The sequence below is a fragment of the Bemisia tabaci genome, chromosome 10 (genome assembly GCF_918797505.1).
Source record: "Bemisia tabaci chromosome 10, PGI_BMITA_v3".
Classification (NCBI taxonomy): domain Eukaryota; kingdom Metazoa; phylum Arthropoda; class Insecta; order Hemiptera; family Aleyrodidae; genus Bemisia; species Bemisia tabaci.
Window position 1 is genome coordinate 31,662,591 of NC_092802.1, and position 23,088 is coordinate 31,685,678.

Genomic DNA, 23,088 nt, shown 5'->3' on the forward strand with positions numbered 1-23,088 from the left:
GCGCACTGGAAAAGAAACATATTGGATCTAGAGTCCAGACTCTTGAAAACATTGACAAGAAAAAATACTCTTGAGTCAATCAGATTTAAGCTTAAATCAAAAGGAAATCCGCCCAAATTAAGAGCCTTGGTTCTTGATTTAAGCAAAAATCCGATTGAGTCAAGAGTATTTTTTCTTGTCGATGTTTTTAAGATTATGGACTCTAGATCCAATGTATTTTTTTTTCCAGTGCGTCTTTATTAAGTTGAATTAGTTTGTCAAAATTGGCAAGTGAATTCTGTAGTCTCCTGACAACAGAATTGCGATCTCAAAATTCGAAAAAAAAAAAAAAATGACGAGTAGCTGAAAAAATGGAACTAATCGTTACGATACGTCGACTGTCATTTAGACACTAACTGTAGCGTCCATGAAATAGCCTTAAAAGCTCCATGACCTAACCTCAAAATAACCGACATGTTCATAGCAGGCGCTTCGGGAGGATCCCTGCCGGTGCCCGGGGCCTCGCGGGCCGGCGCTGCGCTCGAGCCGGCAGCAGCGCGTGGGTGGGCGGGGGCGGGCACGCATGCGCAACAGCTGATGCGGCGTCGCGGGCCGGGCCACGGAGAGCTTTGGTGATAACCCGGCGAGGCAGTCTCCGTCGCGACGCGCCAGCGAATGTAAATGCCGTTTCGCAACCGTCCCCGGCCCGACATCCGAATCTGACCTTCAGCCTCACCGGCTCTCGGCCGACTCTCGCGTTTTCCCGATCCTTTTGTATTCGTCAGTCTCCCCGCGATCGGCGTCTGTACCCGTTCCGACCCGCGAGCTTCGTTCCGTCATTTTGCGCAACGTGCTTTCGCGCCGCCGCGCGCTAGTGTTTACAGTGCTGTGCTCAAAACTCGCCGCTTGAAACTTGGATTTGTGTGTGTTTTTTAAGTCGACCGGTGTCGCTGACAGCACCGAGTGGTGTTGTCGTGGGAGCAGTTGCGAGCTTTGGCAGCCCTGCGAGGACGCAGTGAGAAACCGGTCAGTATTTGGCGCTTTATGGCATGTTTTGGCGCAGTTTTTGACCTGCAGCTGGGGGTCGATGGGCAGGGGAGGACACCGGGAAAAATCCCGATGGGCCTGTTGACAATTCGGGTAGTTTAAGACCTGTTTTTCTCCTTCAATCGGCAAATCCAACTAAAATAGACCGATCGAAGCACTGGTGAGCTGGACAACCAGTTACTTTTTTGGTCCCAGTCTGCCTTTGCCTACAGCGGTGCGTCTTAATGCAAGTTCCATACAAGTTTTCGCACGAAACTTGGATATTTGTTTAGTCACTGTCGTGATAGCGAAGAGAGCAGTACAGCCGCGCAATGGTTCAGTTACACGATCAAATTGAGCTATCAAACTGAAGCTCTGATTGGTGGAGAAAGACCTGAGGTGAGGATGCGACCAATGAAGATGGCTCAATTTGATTGTGTAACTGGACCTCAAGGAAGAACGCCGTAGGAGCCTTCAGGCGTTGTCAAATTTCCCCCGGAAAATCACTAATTTTCAGGAAAAGTTTTGAATATTTGTCAACCAATTTCCCAGATAATTTTGTTTGTAATTTGATCTAAAACGTATGGAAATTTCAAGGGAAAATGTTCATAATTTTCCTCAGAAATAAACATTTCATCGAAGGAAATTTGGCAACTCTCGAATGTTCATACGGCGTTTTTCCTAAGCACGGCAGAGTTCGAGTAAGTGCGTTCCTGTATGAGCCATGGTTAGCACATTCTTTTATGTGTCTCGAGGTTCATCCCAGCATGCATTCACTGCTCTCTCCCTCTATCACGGCAACGCAGATAGGAGCAAATAGGAGCAGACAGGCAGGGAGAGGTCAAGGGGATTAATTCTGGTGGACCGGTCGACATTTTAGACCAAATTGTCTCCTCAAACGTCAAAAAATGAAAAAAAATAGGCCGGTCGAAGCACTCACTGATAAGCCGGTTGTACCTTTTTGGTCCCAATCTGCCCTCTGCCTGCAGCGATGCATACAAGTGCACGTTATACAACTTTTCTTCACTGCAAGTTTCAATATTCAACACGAAACTGTGTCATTTTGAACTTTAGCAGTTTTGCGACTTGTGAAGACACGGTGAAAAGTCGCTCAGTATTTGGCGCTTTATGGCACGGCGCAGGTCAGAGGGGGGGGGGGGGTGTCAAGGGGAACAATCCTCGTGGACCGGTCGGAATTGTCGACCAAATTGCCCCCCTCAAACGTCAAAAGATGCACAAAAATAGGCCGGTCGAAACACTGATAAGCCGGGTACTGAATAATTTTTTTTAACCCGTCCGCCTCCCTCTGCAGCCCAGTGGCGTGGCGTGAATTGAGATATATCGATTGTTCTGCCTTTTAAACCTATGGTAAAGAATCGATCATTAAAGTGTTCGCTGCGAACACCCTGTTTATCGATCCTTTCCCATAGGTTTAAATGGCGCACAACAATCTACATATCGCAAAGCACGCCACGCCACTGCTGCAGCCGTGTATACAAATGCAAGTCATACGACTTTCCAATATCGCAAGTGTCAATATTTAACATGGGACTGAGTTATTTTGAACTTAAGCAGCCTTGTGTCTTGCGAGAGCACCGTAAAAAGTCGGTTGGTTTTTGGCGCTTTATGGCATGTTTTGGGGCAGTTTTTGACCTGCAGCTAGGGGTCGATGGGCAGGGGAGGACACCGGGAAAAACCGCGATGGGCCTGTTGACAATTCGGGTAGTGTAAGACCGGTTTTTCTCCCTCAATCGGCGAATCCAACTAAAATAGACCGATCGAAGCACTGGTGAGCTGGACAACCGGTTACTTTTTTGGTCCCAGTCTGCCTTTGCCTACAGCGGTGCGTCTTAATGCAAGTTCCATACAAGTTTTCGCTCGAAACTTGGATTTTTGTTTATTCACTGCGAATGTCAATATTCAACACGGCGCTGCACGGAAGACGAGTTTGCATCGGTCAAAGACACAATACGAGTAGGTCAACTGGCATTACTTGTAACTTTTTTTCGTCCTACACCTGGCCGAGATGCAAGCGGGTATATGTTGCGGACCTTCACCATCAGGCAGAGGACCCAATACGTTTATAGGTAAAGCTAATTGAACTACACTTTGCCATTAAGAATCACTATTCCTAGGTCGCCTTTTAGAGACAACATACGTTCCAATTGTTTCTCTACGTACTTGAGTGCTATTAAGGATAATCCAGAAATAGTAGTTCCGTACTGCGAAACATTGTCCAATCGACGTACCTGTCTTGTGTCTCCGACGCAAACCATTTTATTGCGCGTGTTTCACTTGAAGCTTTAGCAGACTTGCGAGGATGCAATAAAAAGTCGACCGGTATTTGGCGTTTTTCGACACAGTTTGGGCAAAATTGCGGGTTTGAAGGGAGGATTTGCTTTCCGTTTGTACAAAACTTTGAGGTTCTAAAAGTGGTTCCATTGGTTTCCTCGTGAAATTTCTTTTAGAGGCACCACTTAAAATTTAAAATGTGGCGAAATAAACATCAAATTTGCAGTTTTAGTCAAAAATTTCTTGTCCGACCTCTCTGATTTACTCGATCCACTGTGCGACGGTGAGATCGGAAATGGAATCCGGCACGTGATACTAAATAGTACTTTTAACTCAAATCAAAAGTTGGATTATACAAACGATGACATTCTCATTTCTGTCATTTAACGAATACTCATTGTAAACACTCATATTTTCATTGGAAAAAAGTCTCTTGTATCTAGAGTCCAGACTCCTAAATTTGACAAGAAAAAAATACTCTTGATTCAATCGGATGTCGCTTGAATCCAAATGAAATTCGATTAAATTAGGAGGCCGGATTCTCGATTCATGCGAAAATTCGATGGAATCAAAATCATTTTTGGTCAAATTTTTAAGAATCTGGACTCTGGATCCAAGAGACTTTTCTCCGGTGTTATCTAGGAGTTAATTTTCAGGCATCCTGTTCTCTAATTTGTTTTCCTTTTCAAATTTTGAGTAGAAAACATGTTATACACACTGCCTTACTTCATGACTTGTCTATCGGCCCATCAAAGTTGCCCGAACTCCACGAAGCTCGAAAGTTTTAGCAGTCAAAGATGATATCTATCGACTTCAGTCTATCATTGCAACGCCTCCCCTCTGCGGCGTGAGGTTGACCCAGGTCAAGCCAATCGATACGATGGCCGGGCCAGAGTGACGGTGAGGTGTAAACACAGAAATAGACAACGGCGAGGAATGATTGAGGTTATGCGGTGGCTTCGCGTGTGTTGCATAACGAGAGCTTGGTATGTGAACAGGAGGAAAACCCGAGCAGAGGCAATGTACTTTAGAGATCTTGCTTTGAAAATCCAAGTGCTCTACTTGGGTTAGGCAAAAGTTAAAGTTAAAAGTTAACGCTACTTTTCACCAAATGATGATTGCTCATGATAAGCGATTTGATGATGGATTAAAATCAAATAAAATTCGCCTGTTGGCGACTAATGAATTTCGGCGGGACCTTCTTGATAGGCGAGTTTCTGCACAAACTGGAAAAAAAAAAAACACATTCGATCTAGAGTCCAGACTCCTAAAAACATCGACAAGAAAAAATACTCTTAATTCAATCAGATTTAGGCCTAAGTCCAGAACCAAGCCCTTAATTTGAGCGGATTTCATTTTAATTTAAGCTTAAATCTGATTGACCAAGAGTCCTTTTTCTTGTCAATGTTTTTAAGAGTCTGGACTCTAGATCCAATGTATATTTTTTTTCCAGTGCATTTTAACTAAACGTGAAAATTATCTATGCGAACAGCCAGGGAATGTCCGTCATTTTGGTCAAGGAAAATTTGGAAAAGTCAAGGAAAAAATCTGAAGACTCCTTGTATTTTCAGTGAGAAACTGTTGTCAACCGGTCTTCCGAGAGTTTCACATATAACTTAACTGAGCCTGTTGAAACTTATAATTCAGTGTCAGGTAGAAAGTGTTTTCCATTAAAATTTTTTTTTTTTTTTTTTTTTTTTTAACGTTTTTTGCCCTAGAATGCCGTTTGGAGACCTATGTAGTTGAATTTATAAACAGGTGTATTAAGTCAAATACAATGAGTTATTATAGATGGGTTTTACGACATGCGACTAATATTTTCCGGTTTATCGAAGCGCGACGTGATTGCTGAAACCCTTTAGCCACTTTGACGGCTGTTGACCTAGCTTCTGATGCGTGTTGTCGAGGAACATCAAAATTTAGGTCAAACGAAAGCGTCCTTTGTACAACCGTGTTTCAAATTTGACCTTTAATCAGTCGGTGACCTTCACACCTTTCCCCTCTTTCACTACAATAATCATTGAATGTCAGGTTCAATGATGTTACTTCTCTACGAACCGAATTCTTAGTTATACTTGCTCATAGTTAATGCATCGATAGACCTTTGTTTACACGTAATACTATCACATTCCAAAGATGCAAAGGGATATGCTGCATCAATATATCTTCAATATCCACCTGGTTTCGGTAATATTGATAGGGAATCTTGTAGCAACATTACTAAGCTACCAAAAGCAACATTGACCCACATTCGGATACTGTTATAGCTTTAATTTAGGCTTTATGAAAAATATTAATTGGGAATAATTAGTTGAAATGCACTTATTCCAGTCTTAATACATCCAAAATATTAAAAGAGAAACCAATATCATTGCAAAATATTTTAGATGTTCGCTTATTTCCGCTATAGACTCACCTTAAATCTGGACTACATTTAGCAATAAGGAACTACTATTTCTGGCCCACTCATAAAAGCACTCATCTGCATCGGAAATCTAATGACACAAACTACGTTTCTAAAATGAGCCAGAAATATTAGTTTCTTATCGCAAAATATGGTCCATCTGCCGTGATGAGGGAAAAAGTTATATAACACTTTGCTGTCGCCTTTCATCGGATAAAATACGAATTTTCTTGGAATTTTTTAAGGTGTTTTCTTTAAATTTTTGGAGTATTTTCTTCGCAATTTCATCTACTTAGCAGTCCTGCAAATTCCCAGGAAATATTTTAAGAATTTTTTCTCTGAAATTCTATGTTTTATTGGAGGATATTTTGGGGCAAATTTTTCGCCTTTTACGTTGTTTCTCTTCCGCATGGCGGAAATGGTCAAAGCTCAATGACGTCAACTTTTAACAATCACCGCTGAAGAGCTCTTTAATGATCTAACCACACTAAAGTTCTTTTATCCCGTCAACTCGGAAAATTCCGTTTTATGTACCCCGTATTCATAAAACACTCGCAGCTGGAGCGTCCTCAGTTAGTAAACTATTACTTCCTCGTTTACACGATTGAAATGGAATCCAATGAGGACCTATTCAAAGCGCATCGATCGTGCACCAATCATATTTAGTGCCACTTCAAAAAGTCCTCATTTAGATCGCCCAGTGAGAGCTGAACTCGTTAAAAAAAATAGGTCACTTTTTATTTAGCTTGTTTGACTTATGCATTAATCACTTGCAGATGATTACAAAGTTTGCTGAAAGCACTCACGTGAGATGACATCCATAAAAAGGCACTGCGATCCTTTTTGTACCCTTTTCCAAAGTATATTGTTTTTTTTTAAAAAAAAAATGTATTTCTTTTTTTGACTGCGTCTCGCAATGACAACTCTTTTGGCATGTACTCTCGCTCTTTTATAACTCATACGTGATGTCTCTTCAAATGACGTAGAAGATGATTAGACCGTGATCAACCGTAGAAATTAATTATGCAGCAAAAACATCGAACAATCCTTACTTCGACTAAAAACAAATGGCTACTTTCGTAATGTACCGCAGATCGATACCAAACATTTCCGTAAAAAGTTCAATACATGTGCACAGGTGACTGTGAGGGATGAAGATTGACCGAAAACATAGAGAATACCCTTTAAGTATACGCAAAAGTGACTGAGCAAACCAATATACGAAACTTAAAATGTAACAATTATGATAATATCTTTTTGGCTAAAATATCAAGAATTTTGATGGCCCGTAAGTACAATGCGACTTGAGTATGTCCATCAAATAACCGGAGGCTAAGTTTATCAGTTTCAATTGGTTTTGTCTTTTCGAAACCAACACAAATAAATAGCAAAGGCATATCACAAAAGTAGCAGCTGTTTACTTTCCAGTCAAAATAAACAGCCTTTAGTAGTGCTTTAACTTCATAGTTTCTAAACATATCATTTGATGTTACGATTTAATCGAAAACAGGGGTTGTAAAAGGAAAGGAAAACAGTAAATCAACCTAATATCGGAATGTTGAAATTGTTCACATTGACTGATTATTTACCTCCAAGATGTTGTGAAAACTTGCAGGTTCAAAATTTGTTTGAATAAAGAGCCATCATTCATGAGCCCGCGCAGAAATCAGAATAATCATGAAACATGAGTTTTAGATTTGGACGTATTTAAATCAAAAAGAACTATATCCTCTCTGATATAAGCCCTAAAATCTATACAAATAGATGCGTGACAAGGCTCATGTCACTATGGATGTAATTCCTTTTGATTTAAATGCGTCTACTTTTCAGTCACGTAATAATCTTGTTTCACCGTCAAGTTCTTTCCGAAAAGTAATTTCATGCACATTTGAAAAGTCTCACTGTAAAATTTGCCCTGAAAGAAAATTTAAAATGAAACCATCCGCGCTCAGCCGAAAGAGACTAACTGACATTAGCAGCAATTGCCAAATTTCCTCGCACAATTAACTTTTTTTTACAAGAGGAACGTTGCGCTGATTCTTTTGAAACATTTTGAGGCAATCTTCTCATTAAACTTAGGAAATCCCCTGAAATTTTTTATTGAATCTGCACACCCGTTCTTCTGTGAAAAAAATAAAGCACTGAAAAAAATTATCGGCGTTTTTACCAAGATCCGTTGGTACCTTTACCATCTCACTTTTTTTACCAATTATTGGTAATTTTACCAAGACAGACTAGTAAGCTTACCTTAAAACTGAAATTTTTACTGTTTTTTTTTCAGGTGAGAATACCACTTTTGTTGGTAATCAATTTCCGGTAACTTTGCCATTTTACCTCGGTAATTCTACCACAGTCGATAAAAAATATTGGCGTTTTTACAAAGGTCCAGTAAAATTACCTAGAAAGTTCAATAATTTTACCGAGATTTCTCGGTAAAATTACCAATTCCATAAATGGTAATGTTACCAAGAAAAAACTGGGATCAAATAGAACCCTGAAATCTTGGTAATTTTACCCTTTTCTTGGTAAATACACCGAAATTTTTTTTCAGTGATAATCCGATGAAATTTGGCAACTGCTGATCTGACTTGATTCTTTTCTGCTTAACGCCGGCCGAATATAATAACAGTACCATTTGCAAGCGGGGGATGGGAAGATAAGACCTAACCGTAACATCCATGGGTGTGAGTGTCAAAATTATTCATTTCAAAACGGACCTAACTTTGGACGACCTCCAGAAAAGTCACGGCCACTCAACCCCCTCTCGTTTCTAAATTGATGACGACCGAGCTATCAAACCTGCCTCTAACGAATCTCCTCGCTAAAATTAGGCGACTGACTCAAAGACTGCTCTCTGCTCCAAAGTCAAGGGCAATAAAAACTAAACAAAACGAAAAATAAAAATCGAAAGCAGAGACAGGGTCCCAAGCGATCCAGAACCGGGTCTAAAAATGGGGAGGTGAAGGCTGCATGGTTTATCTTTATTATTTAGCCGTGGACTTCACGAGCAGGTGTTTCGTTTCAAATCATCTACGAAAGCGGGATGGCGTTGGATTCTAATTGGACATTTGGACTTCATTTTGTATAGTATTCTCCGGATAAAACATGAATTTTTGAGGAACGTCATGCTTATTTATCTTTGAATTTTTCAAATTAAATTGCGGACAAAATGGTCTTGAAAAATTGGAGAAAATTTTCAACAATTTTCCCAATTAACTCGGTTTTTATTGAAGGAAATATGGCAACGTCTGAGGGCTCATACGGCGTTTTTCCTGACCACGGCAGAATGGGTCTGTTGTAAACTGTTGCCCGAGTGAAACGGAGGGTATAGCTCCTTATAATGAAAAATGACTCAAAAATCAGAAATATTTTGGAGACCCCGCACTCCTTCACCTACATAAGAAATAAATAAATACATAACGTACAATGCGTACATACATAAACGTAAAAAAATAAATTGGTGGCGGAGATTGTAAAACGTCGGATGGCACTTGTGATACTTTGGCCGGGAGGTGACTACATAACCACCATGTCTTTGTTTTAATATTTATGGAGTAGAACCAAATTATCAAAGGGTACCAATCCCGCGGATTGAGTCCGACGCTGGTGTAGCTCCAACAAGGGAATTGTTTTAGTTAAAGATAACTGGCGAAAACGCAATCCACGAGATTCGCGATGGTCCCGTTTTATGGCGCTTAAAAGCAAAGCATCGAAGCGGAAAAATGTCAACCGCTTGGATTCCTCGGGGAACTCTCTGCTGAAAAAGCTGACAAACCCACACCCACCCTCCACCCCTTCCCCCTCCCACCTCCCCTCAGAGCGAGGAGGGAATTCAGGATGTAGTGACAGTGCGCGAAAAAAACTTATCCCAGTATCCAATGGAGATGTTGCATGTGTGAGGGATTTGCGATTTGACCATTGATTCTTATGTAAAAGTTTGCGAGAAACACGATGGTGCCACTGGTTCTCTCTGAAATCATCTCACAAGCTCAAAAAAAGCTCTCAAAGTGAGGTCAAAATGGAGAGGATATCCCACCGTACCCTGAGAGTCTACCTCCAAACTTCAATCGATATGAAACGCCGAAAGTTTGACTCATACGATTGAACTTCTTCTTTTATTGCACAATCGACCCGTTCACTTAGAGTGTGCGGCAAGTGAAAAAAGTACAGTACACGCGATTGCCAACCTCTCAACTTGCCGACAGGATAAGGCTGCAATTAAAAAGTTGAAAAATAATCAACGAACAAATAAATTAGCTAGTCGAAACGAATCAGCGAATGCAAGCAGCCGGCTTCGATTGTGAATAAAATATGCTAATTCAGTGAGGCTGGGGCGTCAGTCGAACCACCGCTGTTAAAAAGGCTGTTATCTCACTCATTCAGGTGCAGTGATTGCTCCCGGCGAGGTGTGAATGGATGAAACGCAATCACAGTTGGGTGCAACGGAGAAAAGTACAGTTAAAAAGTTAAAAAAAACCTCGTACTAGGCCAAAATCAGTCCGATGTAGTTAGGAGTGCCAAAAGGCAAAAGGTCATCCACTGACTATATCGCTGTTTTTGTAAGCCGCCTCACAGGAGGGCGCTGCGGTGTTGCGCGCGGTTTCGATTTTGCGAAAAATTCTCACTTAAACAAGGGTTTTGGAACATGATTTGGGCGTACCGGCTGTACTGCCGTGCTAAGGAAAAACGCCGTATGAGCCTTCAGACGTTGCCAAGTTTCCTTCGATAAAAACCGACTTTATTAGGAAAATTGTTTAGGAAATTAGGAAAATAAAAAAATTCTTTTAAAAAACCAATTTAAAAAAAAGTATCTAATAAGAAGTCAACTTCTAAGGCTTGCCAGGAAAAAGTTTCTGAAGCAAAACACCAGTTTTATGAAGCTGATAAAAACACAAACCAATTTCCTCTGAACGAATAAAAATTGGCAACGGGTCGTGCTTTGATATTTAAATAAGCGGAAGGTGACGAAAAACAATCACCAGCACACGTTCGCACCCATGAAGTACTCGAACATTCCACCCACCCATTCAACTACTCAACTGGATGGGCTGCATGCTAGGATGGAAGACAACCTTCACCTACTGACTGTCGTCGCTCCTCTGGTGCAAGGGCGTATCTCGACTCTCGCATGAGCCCCAGAAACCGTGAATTCATACGTAAAACAGGGCTCATGTGGAAATTGAAATTCGCCCAAACGTTAGAGGGGCGACAGATTGTTCCGCAGCTTTCATGGGATGACAAAGAAAGGAGGACAGGGACCTGTTCTCACTTCGTTGCCGTATGCTGCCACACTAAGGAAAAACGCCATATGAGCATTCAGGCGTTGCCACATTTTCTCCAATAAAAAACTAATTTTCTAGGAAAATTCCGAGTATCTTCCCTCCAATTTCTCAGACAATTTTGTTCGCAATTAAACCTAAAATATACGAAAATTTCAGAGAAAAATATGCACAACTGTCTTCAAAAATACATGTTTTATTCGGGGAGATTTGGCAACTCTCGAATGTTCACACGGCGTTCTTCCGTAGAACGACAGTATGGGTGTCACACTTGAAACTGAAGCCACTATGGTAATTTCAGAGATCAATTAACCGTATTCGCCGAGGAAACAAGCGCTAAATTGTAGCAATGAATGGTACTTGTAATGCAATCACGGGCACTCATACAGATGACCTCACGCGGAGCACAGTGACCGTTTTCTGACTTGAAATAGTCGGTACAAAATGTGCCTCTTTTTGATGTTACTTAGGGATTTTGTTTAAATGTGACCTGAACGAAACCTTATTATGAGGCAATCCTACAATGAAAGTCTGAGCTTGAGTCTAAAGCTCGTTTTGACGATACAAAGTCGCAGAATTTTAATCTTTTACCGAATATTCATAATTTGAAGTTCTCCGGTCAAGAAAAGAACAACTTTCTAATTGATCTGGTTTGATTTAATGAGACACAGTATCTTTAATTGATTATATTGGGCCTCATGCAAAGAAAATGAAGCAATTAATTTTGTTCTACCAATCAAGGAACTTAAAAAAAATTGTATTTTACCATGATAAAAAAAATGAAAGCTTTGCAAGTTGTATTGTCAAAACGAGCTTTGAATGATCAAGCTAAAACTTTTACTGTAGGATTGTTTCATGATAGAGTGTCGTTCAGGCCACAAATTGAAGAAGATCCCTGAGCTTCCCTAAAAGGTCAGAGAAACCGTAAATATTTCACTTGCCTAACGGTAGCACTACGCAAATAAATAAATCGATCTGTGTTGTTCGTTAAAGTTTTGAACGGTTCTGATCACTCAGATCGCGGCTCAGTGTTGAACAAAAATAATCTCTTGTGTAAATATTTGACCTAATCTGCTTACAAACGGGACGTGCAAAATTTTTAAACGCTTCAGTTCCACCCGGGAAAATAGCAGTGGCCCACAGTGGATCGAGTCCATAGGAGAGGTCAGACAAAATTTTGAGACTTTAAAAGCATATAACTCCGTTTATTCATAATTTTGAGGTTCTAAAAGTGGTTTCATCGGTTTCCTCGTAAAGTTTTCTTCTGAAAGCATCCCTTATAATTCAAAATGTGACGAAATAAACATCAAAATTTGACATTTTAGCCAAAAATATCATGTCCGACCTTATTTATTACCTCGCTCCGCTGTTTGGCGTGCGCGATTCTTTGCGATTTATCGATTGATCTGCCATTTAAACCTATGGAAAAGGATCGATGAACAGGGCGTTTGCAACGAACACCTTAATAATCGATTCTTTACCACAACTTCGAATGGAGGAAAGTCGATAATTGATCATTTCGCCTCTCCACTGGAAAACAGATCTGGATTACCGCCTAAAAAGCTGCTCTACTGCTGGTATATTTCCCTCTCTATTTTCCCTCCAACGTATTTGCTAAAACGAGCGAGAGAGCTCACTTCAAAGCAACAATTCTGTGTCAGACACCGATGTTTGGGACTGCAATAAATCTTTCCACTCATAAACAATTACTCTAAGTTTCAGCCTGTAGGTGAGAAACTCTCTTTTAGTGTTGGGTATTTTCAACTTTCCGCTTGTCCGAAGTGGACACCGAGTCAAGCGACCAGGGAGAACATGCTCTCCAATTTTTCCGTATGTCACGCGCGAGGCTTGAATAATTCGTGCCGAAGTTTTAGCGATTTGTTCCGGTCACGGGGTTAGATAGATACGTGGAAAGTTGGCAGAACAAGACACACGAGGCTTTCGAACGCATTTGCCTTCACCGTTTTAGATTATTGGAATTGGATACATTAAAGGAGAAAACGCCTGGGAAGGGCAGACCTACTTTGTTTACTGTTTTAGAGAATAACCAGTGGTGTGGCGTGCTTTGCGATGTATCGATTGATCTGCCATTTAAACCTATATGGAAAAGGATCGAAAGCAATAATTACCGTTACGTATACAAGTTAATGCAAGAAACTGATCCGTAGCGTGTAGCACTGTAGCAGCATTAATATTAAGAGAATAACATCAAATTTTCAATGAATCTTCACTAATTTGATGTTATTCTCTTAATATTAATGCTGCTACACGTTTTGGATCAGTTTTTTGCATTAAATTGTACGTAACTGTAATTATTGCTTTTTAAGGCACAAACTGCGCAGCAGCGCGACGTAGTGACAAATCTCCTTCCCTAAATCTGAGGTCTTAAGAATGGGCATGTTGCATTTGTGAGGAATTTGCGATTTGACCATACATTCTTTCGTAAAAGTTCGCGAGAAACACGATGGTGCCACTGGTTTTCTCTGAAATCGTCTCCCAAGCTCAAAAAAAGCTCTCAAGTTGAGGCCAAAATGGAGCGGATATCCCACGCTATCCTGAGAGTCCACGTCTACATCAAGACAAACGTCTCTATGCAAAGATAGGGAGCAAATACATTGACAGGGCTGCCACTTTATTTAGGACTGTAAACTGAAAACACGGCAACCCTGTCAATGTATTTGCTCCCTATCTTTGCATGGAGAGTTTGTCATGATGTACGGGTGGACTCTCAGGATAGCGTGGGATATCCCCTCCATTTTTGCCTCAACTTGAGAGCTTTTCTGGAAATTAATTAGCTTTACAGTTTTATTTCAGAGAAAACCAGTGGCATCATCGTGTTTCTCGCGAACTTTTTCATAAGAATCAACAGTCAAATCGCAAATTCCTCACACCTACAACATCTCCATCGTAGGGATTCCGTAGGTCTCTCTGAAGATTCGAATTTTATCAAATGAAATTTGGGGGCATCCAAAAGCTCGTACGGCGTTGTTATCCCTTACCGCAGTAGTTCACTCTATTCTTGTTTTATTATTATTATTTTTTTTAAAAATTACCACCCATTTCGTTTTCTTTCCACGGGATCCAAAAATCATAAAGGTCATGTCCATCGTCCCTCGGTCGAGCGCCGACCCTCTCGATTTTATTTCCGAGTCCCGAATGCGAAGCTCTAATCCCGCTCCGTGCAGGAAAGTGGGCGGGAATTTTTCAGCGCGACGAGAGAGAGCGAGCGCTCCTGTTGGCCTTAATTCAATTTCCACGTTAATTTCCCGCGTCATTTACTCCGCGAGTGACCGTCGCCGGCGTCGAGTATGCAAAACGCCACACGCCCGACTTTCCTCCCCGATCGAGGGGGGGTTCGCGGGGCCAATTTCAGACCCGAGGTTTCAAGGGTGCCCAAGTTCGCCGAGGAAGAGGAAGTAGCCTAGCGTGCGAACTTCGCGCTTGATTTGCTATTTCCAGTGGCGAGGCGTGAATGATCGATTATCGAAATTTCCCCATTTGAAGCTATGGTAAAGAATCGATTATTAAGGTGTTCGTCGCGAACATCCTGTTTATCGATCCTTTCCCATAGGTTTAAATGGCAGTTCATATCGATATATCGCAAAGTACGCCACGCCACCGGTTATTTCCCGTTATAAGGCTTCATTGCTTCCGAATGATGTCGAACGTACACTTCACGGAAGTACCCACTCTGAGGGAAGTTGAATCGATATTTTGAGAAAGGCTTAAGTGTACTTCAACGTTGCGAAATTTCCAAGGACAGGATATTTTTGGATGGATGGACAATTCGTTGTCCCTGCCGCGAAAGGACGTAACTGCATTTTCATTTTTCCGAATTATTATTCCTCGCAATTTCATCTTTACGAGGTGAAGTTTGCGCATTTCTAATTGAAATTTTCACCAATATTTCCTCTGACCTCTCGCAAAAATCGGAAATTATTCGGCGAAAATTGCATACGTATATACTTAGATATTTGTGGAAAATTGAACATTTTAAGTCAATCTTGTAATCTTGCTCCTATTTTGATCTTAAAATCTACTTCTAATATATTATGGAAATGAACTAATATACCCGCTCATCAAAGCCTTAAGTTAAAACCACTATTTTTGGCTTAATAAATATCACATTTCGAGAAAATTGCTTCACGAGATTTGTTTTCTCTCAGTTATTAGTTTGTTTATTTTTTCACCTAAATTGACAGGATCTAATACATTGGGACTGCAGATTTATACAGAGTCGATAATTGTTTGCTATCGGTAGCAAATGTTACATGGAAACTGTGACGAAATCAGAAGAACCAAGAACTAAGCCAGCCAGAGACAATGGAGGGGCTGCAGAAACTGTCAAGGAGGGAAACAGAAACCTCTGCTTCAAACCCCAAATCCAATAAATTTCCCCATAGAAAATGAAAGATTAACAAATTAAGGCCTGAGGAGGCCGCAAAACTTCGTAAGTAACTCGCTAATAATCTTAGAGGGTGGCTATTGAGGCCATAAAATGACTTCCTCCGTTTAATCCTCTCGCAATATCCCTGGTCGAAATGAGACATGAAAGATGGTTATAAGGGTAGAAAGAAGCATTACGGAGGAAGGCACGGGGGAGAATTACAACCCCGAGCAAGTTGTGGAGGAAATAGAGGGTTGCAATTCTCGGACCCCTACTTCAATTTCCCGGAAGCTGAGATTTTTTCTTTTCATACTTCCGGTTCCAAACTTATAAGACTTTGCTCTTGACATACACTTCTGTACATATTCAACTCTTTCAACGAAGGTTCTTGAGCACTGATTTACAAACCGCAACTTCTGAGAAATGAAACGTATTAATTTGAATGAGAACCATTGATACCTTCATCTTGTTTTGTCCCGATTCTTTTTACTTTCTCGCTCCCTAGAAAGGAAGTGTTTGAATTGCGTTTTGTAACGTCATCTACAAAATTTTAGACCTAGGCTTCTCTCAATTGAGCTTTACTTCGGAACTTAAAATTCAACCTTTCTCTTCCTTCCAAAAACTCGTTTGACGTTAGCTCGCTTTGTTATATTTCGGGGACGGATAGAATTCTGTCTTACTTTCTTCAAGAATTTTTAAAGAATCTTCATTATTCACAATAGCGAAAGTAAGCTTTATTCTAACTCAAAGTTTTTTAAGAAGAAATTTTTACAAAAATACTGAGGTGAATGCTATTCAATGGATCCATCCAACCGTAGGCAAAACAAATGCGAACGGTTTTTACTAAGTGAAATTACTTTAAGCAGCATGTTAGTTTTCTAACCCTCACGGAAAAAAAAAGAATTGCTGATTCAGCAATTCAATTGCTAAAAGCAGTGAGTGCAATGTTTCAATGTAGATTTTACAACACAAAAATGCTACTTTAACCACCCTTGTGGTTAAATTAGTTTACAATGTGGTTAAAGTAGCATTTTTGTGGTTAAATTAGTTTACAATGTGGTTAAAGTAGCATTTTTGTGTTGTAAAATCTACATTGAAATATTGCACTCACTGCTTTTAGCAATTGAATTGCTGAATCAGCAATTCTTTTTTTTCTCGTGTATAAAATATCACTGAACTTATCCTTTGTATTTTCATCTTCCTCCCTGCCTTTAGTCATTTTAAACGAACAGCTGAGAGGGAGCGTAATCGAATTATGAACAAAATAACCCGAAAAATTGGCAGTAAACCATTCGCAAGTGTCCTTTCAAGGTATTTTATCCGAGAAAAATTGAAAATGTATGAAGGTTCATGAAACGTGTTTCCCAGCAAGGAGGCATATCCGCGCATTCGTAACCGACGTTTAGTCCGCCTCCTTTCATCGAGATTGTCAAAAAATGAAAGCTCGGGATTTACAAGCGTGCCCAAACCCGAACAGAAACCCTTAATCAATCGGGAGTCACACACGCAATGCCGTGTTGCCAGTCGCACAAAAATTCCGAAGATTTCCCTATTCGACGAGGCACACTATCCCTGTAATTTCAGTTCGATTCGACGCGTGCGGGCACGAGTGTGGGTGGAGCGGGTGTGATGCAATAAAAGGGTTCGCTATCGAAAACCCTCCCCGGACGCGGCGCGCGGGAGGGGAAATAGATACAACCCTAGGCGAGGCGCAGAGGGTGCATGTTGCAAGTTGCACCCGGAGAAATGTCTCGGGTGTATGTTCACTGTTGTCGGCTCTGCGCGGTGAAGTTTTGGATGAGAGATTTATTGAATTTCATTTTTTATTAAATTCTAATTTAATTAGCGGCTTGCAAATATCGACAGTGAAACTACCAAGCCACGTATCTCGTTTGCGAAGTTGCAAACTTATGTCATACTTTAATTTTTAAATGGGAAACGACTCAATGCCAATTCGCGAAAATTTCCGTGATCATTCTTCTCTGTGCGACTTTCGTTGCCTTTAATTGACAATGAATCATAACATGCATTCATGCCTAGGGCCAACTTTTCTCCGCTCTTTCCATAGACACAAGACCCTCCAATAGTATCTCGGGAATGGTGGAACCTTTTACTTTCGGGACTTCAACATTTAACTGTTAACTTACCTACTTAATTGATGGTTAACAACGTGCAGGCGGTTTTGTTTTGCACACAAGCTTGGTTTGGGAAACTTCTTTGGCTCATCATCCACCATGTAAGTAGATCAACAGCCGAAAAGAGAGTGATGACCGTTGCTTTCTTATAATTGTCCATGAGGAAGTGTTGAATCCCCAAAAGTAAAAGCTTCCACCTGTCGCCAAGAAGCCAGTGGAGGGTCTCTTGTCTTTGGCTCTTTCCCAATAAGGAGGTGCAACATCCATCGCTAAGTCCAAACCGCACCACCGCCCATAATCAAGAGCGCTAAAAGCCAAGTGCAGTCAAGACTCGTTTTAAGTATATTTAAAGCAGGTACGGTGAAAGGACAGAAAAAATCTGGCCCCTGATGAATCCGGCACCCTAGCCGTGGCCGGCCGCGTTGGAAACTAATATCGGCGCGCATCATTCCTCCTGGCTTCGCGGCCGCGACCGTGCGATTGTGGAGGGTGGAACTTAATGGAACTCTGCCATTGCAGCCCGCGTCCTTGGTCGCCGATCGAGACACAAGCCACGGCTCCACCCGCAGTGCGCGACGCAAATCGTCGGGTCCGAAAGACTCCTAGAAATCGTTTGGATGATTAAAAATCGACTGATTTTATTTCAAGGATATTTTCCATTTCCATGCTAGGTTATTGTCAGGCACACTGAAAAAAAAGTTCGGTAAATCCGAATTAGTTAGGATCATATGGAACCACGATTTTGTTCGGTACACACGACCGAATTATTCGGTCTGCTCAGCCGAACTGTTCGGTTCACTGAACCGAATTGTAAGAATTTATTATGGTTCGGTCGCACAAACCGAACAATTCGGTTGAACAGACCGAATAATTCGGTTGAACAGACCGAATAATTCGGTTGTGTGTACCGAATAAAACCTGGTTCCATATGATCCTAACTGGTTCGGATTTACCGAACTTTTTTTTCAGTGCAAGACAGCTGTAAGTGCTATATTCTGCATACTCCGCGGTTGCGTTTCGGACACGCAACGAACACATTTTCAGGTTAGATATTGGCAGAAGAGGGCGGCGGCGGCACCTTACTTGAAAGCACTGTTTTCATTGGCTCTCCGGAGGAATATCGTTACTTACTGCTGTCTTGCCTGAAACTATGTCATTTTTGGCGCACTTGCGGCTTTCTCACATGAGAAAGCCGGAACGCTCGTTTTTATTAAAATAAGATGGATGTTGCTGTTTTAGCTATTTCAGTAATTTCATCTAAAAAAAGACCAGACGAATTTTGAAGGAAACTCGATTTCGAAAATTTGACACTTACTGCTCTTTTCGCTATCATAGCAGTAAAAGACAACTCTTCTTTTTGATCAAGCCGAAGTTTACAACGGACCCATTCCGTTGGGGTCGCAGCCCTGGTCAGTGGCGACGGGCGGGGTTTAAAGCTAATCACCTCACTGGAAAAAAAAACACATTGGATCTAGAGTCCAGACTCTTGAAAACATTGACAAGAAAAAGGACTCTCGATTCAATCAGATTTTTGCTTAAATCAAAAGGAAATCCGCTCTAATTAAGAGGCTTGGTTCTTGATTTAAGCTGAAATCTGATTAAATCAAGAGTATTTTTTCTTGCCGATGTTTTTAAGAGTCTGGACTCTACATCCAATGTGTTTTTTTTTCCAGTGCTGGTCGCGCGAATCTGCCGCGCGGTGAAATTGGCGTCGCCCACGCTCTGTGAAAACGTGGCTCGAGAGTCAGCTCTCGGAGACGCGGAGTCTCGCGAGCTCCGACTTATTGTTAGGGGATGAAGAGAGAGCCCCGACCCCGGGCCCCTTATCTTCGGCCCTGACTCTCACTCCCGAGTTGCTCGCCTCAAGCTCGAGCTTCCGCTGTTGCCATGACGACCCGGGATCTTTAATATTGATACGAGAGCAATCTCCCAAAAATTTTCCTCGGGGAATGTTCGATTTCCCCGTATCAGCACTCACTTTTTTAGGTGTATCTTCGGCTTTTGCGCGATGCATTCACTGAAAAAAAATCCGGCCCTGAGAGCTGTCACGGAGAAAAAAACCTCGTGCGTGGGACCGGGGACCCGAAGTTTAAGTCATATGGATCTCTGAAATTTTCAGATTGTGCATCTAAATACTTTGGATCTAGCTGTGGAGGTTCGGATCACACATCTGAAATTTCAGTTCTTCCATCTGAAGTACGTCAGATGTGAGAACCGAAGTTTTTCGGTGTGAGAACCGAAGTTTTTCGGATATGAAAACCGAAGTACTTCAGATGTAAGATCCGAACCTCGACAGCTAGATCCGAAGTGTTCAGATGCTCAATCCGAAAACTTCAGAGATCCATATGACCTAAACTTCGGGTCCCACGACAAAGTTTTTTTCTCCGTGTACTTAAGACCTATATGGACCGCGTTAAACAGAAAGGAACCAAGCTACATCAGCTATTGCCAAATTTAATCGGGCAATTTAATGTTTTACATGAAAATGGTTGTGCGGAGTTTTGTGAAAATTTCAGTGAATTTTCTCCATAATACAAAGCAAATTTCTTAAAATTTTCTAAGAAATCTGCGCAGACGTTCTCTCGTAAAAAATGAAATCTCCCTGTTAAATTTGGCAGTAGCTGATGTGGCTTGGTTCCTCTCTGTTTAACACGGTCCATATAGGCATTTTTCGCGTATAGGTCCGCGTTCCGAGCTCAGAGGTCGGAAGTTCCGGGCGTTAGCACCCGAAGCAAATTTGTTCACTCTGCAGGGGAACTTTTATTTTCTTCCTTAAAAGGTGATATGCTAGGTCGTGTTAATTGGTAATTATAACTGATATTTGATTCTTTGTTGCAGGTAAGCCACTCACTTGACTTTTCCAATCCGGACGACAATACTCTAAACTAACGCTAGTTCTTTGGGTAAGTTGTCGAAACTACTTCAAACTTTCATTCGATGTCCAGCATGGATTTGGCAACCTTAGACCCCTCAATAACTGTCCCTTATCCTCGTCCATTTGCCTTCAACGGCGCATTTATTTTTATCATCAGGGCGACAGCCTCAATTCTCTCCGTTTAAGAACCACAATTTGAGGAATATAGCTTCAGTGAGGTTTGGGCGCCTTAATGCTTTCATTCGCTCGGTACCAATTTCACAAATCGTCACCAGGAGATAACTCTCTGTAAACCGCAGCTCACGAGAGATAGTTTAAAGGCGATTACGTGACTCAGTATCCCGTCTAATCCATTTTGTCGCAGATGTAGAGAGACGCGTCGTGATTCTGTTCTGAGGGAGGAACGTGACTGCTTTTCTTGCTAAAGCCAGCGGGCTGATTATTGAAACTGATAGACAAAGCTATAGACAAAGACGACAAAAGTGATTTGGAGGGATCCTATTGGTGGAAGCGGGTGGTGCCAATGGACATAGGAGGTAGGTAATGGACTGACTAACGGCTACCCACCAAAGACCCTACAGTTAGTCTATCATTTTCTTCCTTAGTCTATAAGAACCAACCATGTCAACCAATAGGATCGCTCTATACTCCCTGTGTCTTCTTTGTCTATAGCTTTGTCTATCAGTTTCAATAATCGGCCCGCAGATATGAATGTATGTCAACGCAGTTTGGGGTTTCCAGTGTATTTTCCGAAGAAAATACATTATTTTTAGATTTGACGTCTGATTTTTCGTCGTCATAACATTAACATACACTGACTGGCAAGTAGAACTACTGATGGCGTATTTTGATGACTATGAAACAATACCACCTATATGTATAAACTGACGATTCTGCAAGAGGAAGAGAAGATTTCACTATATTTGTATAATTGAGGATGGATTTGCATTTTTTTAAAACATTACAGCGCTCCAATGCAGAATTGGAAAAAATTGAAGATATTCGCTTGCTTATTTTATACCTACTGTGGAATGCAGCAAAGCCACTAACTCGTTCTCGCCAAAATTGTCATCAGTGGTAAAAAAAAAACCTCTTGGTTCAAGAGTGCAGTTTCTTGTCGCCGGATTTAAGAGTCTGGACTCTTGTTTCAATGCAAAATCCGCTGATCAATGCAAATCCGCTTGAATCAATGCAAAATCCGCTTGAAACAAGAGTTCAAGACTCTTAAATCCGGCGACAAGAACCTGCACTCTTAAGTCAATGCACCGCGGCTTTGGTCCAAGAGGTTTTTTTGACCAGTGCAGTTAGGTGGTCTTGTTCCTCAGCCCTCGATTTGCTCTATGAGAGGAAAATTCTCTTTACATCAATGTTCATTTTTCAGGAAAAATTTTACTTTTACAATCTTCCTGGTTTAGCTATTCATGGTAATACAAAGTTACAGTTCACCCCCCCCCCCCCCGCCCGCGCCTTCAGAGGGACCCCTCTAACAATTTGGGAGCCAAAATTTAGTCCCTTTTGGCCCTAGAGCACCCATAACGTTTTAACTATAGGTATCTCAATCTAGACAAGAGTTACCGGGATGGTGCGGGCAGGACTTCAGAATCACACTGTATAATTGGACTGCATTTTACAATTTGGAACTACTATTTCCGCCTCGTTCTAGAAAAAAACGCATGTTTCGTCAACTTCTATACGCAGATAAGCGCATTTACAGACAAGCCGGAAATGATAGTTCTTTATTGCGGAATGTAGTCGAATCGATCTCTTGATGCGCACTTTCAAGTTTGATTTTCTCAAGTTCGCTATCTGATTCGCTTATCGGAGCAAAGCGTCTTGTACAAACATAAACCTACTTTAGGTTAATTTATATGTTTGTCAGGTTTACTACCGTGCTAAGGAGGAACGCCGTATGAACATTCGAGAGTTGCCAAATTTCCTTCGATTAAATTGTTATTTTTGACGAAAGTTATGAATATTTTTCCTTGAAATTTTTAGGAGCTTTAGGTGAAATTGCGAACACAATTATTTCAAAAAATGGAAGGAAAATATTCATAAATTCACCAGTAAATTTGTGATTTATGAATGGAAATTTGGCAACGCCTGAAGGTTCATACGGCGTTTTTCCTTAACACGGCAGTTTACCTGTCCTCACACTCGAGTATTTCGAGAGAAACAAGGGGCTCTCAGACTCCTTGAAGATACGACTGCGATACACGGTAGCGATTTGTTTCTCACCGCACATTAACTCCTGTCGTGAAGCGTGAATCACCGGATACCGATATTTTCCCATTGAATCAATGGTAAAGAATCGATTAATAAATCGCACCTTGATAATCGATCCTTTTCCATAGGTTTCAATGACGGAGCAATCGATCCATCGCAAACTGCGGCTCGTCGCTGATTAACTCGCTGGCTGATTGCGGTAATTGGCATGAGCTGCGGCCGTAATCAGCACTAATTAGGCCCGGCTATCGGTTTAACTTGATTTTGATCGCTTGGCAAATTAAGGTGCCGTGCACAGTACACGCGGGCGGAATGTATGTTGGAAAAATGGGATTGCAAGGTTGACCGAGAACCTTAACGAGAGTAGAAAACTGAGACCCTTGGACCGTGAAAACGCAATAAAGTCGCTGTGCTTTCTATCTGGGGATTGCGCCGTAGCCTTTGACCTTTATCTGCTCGGCTTGCGGTGTTAAAATGTATGCATGCTG

At 41.3% G+C, this 23,088-nt stretch overlaps 1 protein-coding gene across 1 annotated transcript in view; it reads left to right on the forward strand.

The window, feature by feature from the left end:
* Nucleotides 1-593: 593 nt before the first annotated feature.
* LOC109038385 (uncharacterized) overlaps nucleotides 594-23,088 on the forward strand; it is a 234,604-nt gene continuing 212,109 nt past the window's right edge. Inside the window, exon 1 of the mRNA XM_019053425.2 lies at nucleotides 594-1,005. The gene's annotated coding sequence lies outside the window, so the exon portion shown is untranslated. The remainder of the gene's footprint in view (nucleotides 1,006-23,088) is intronic.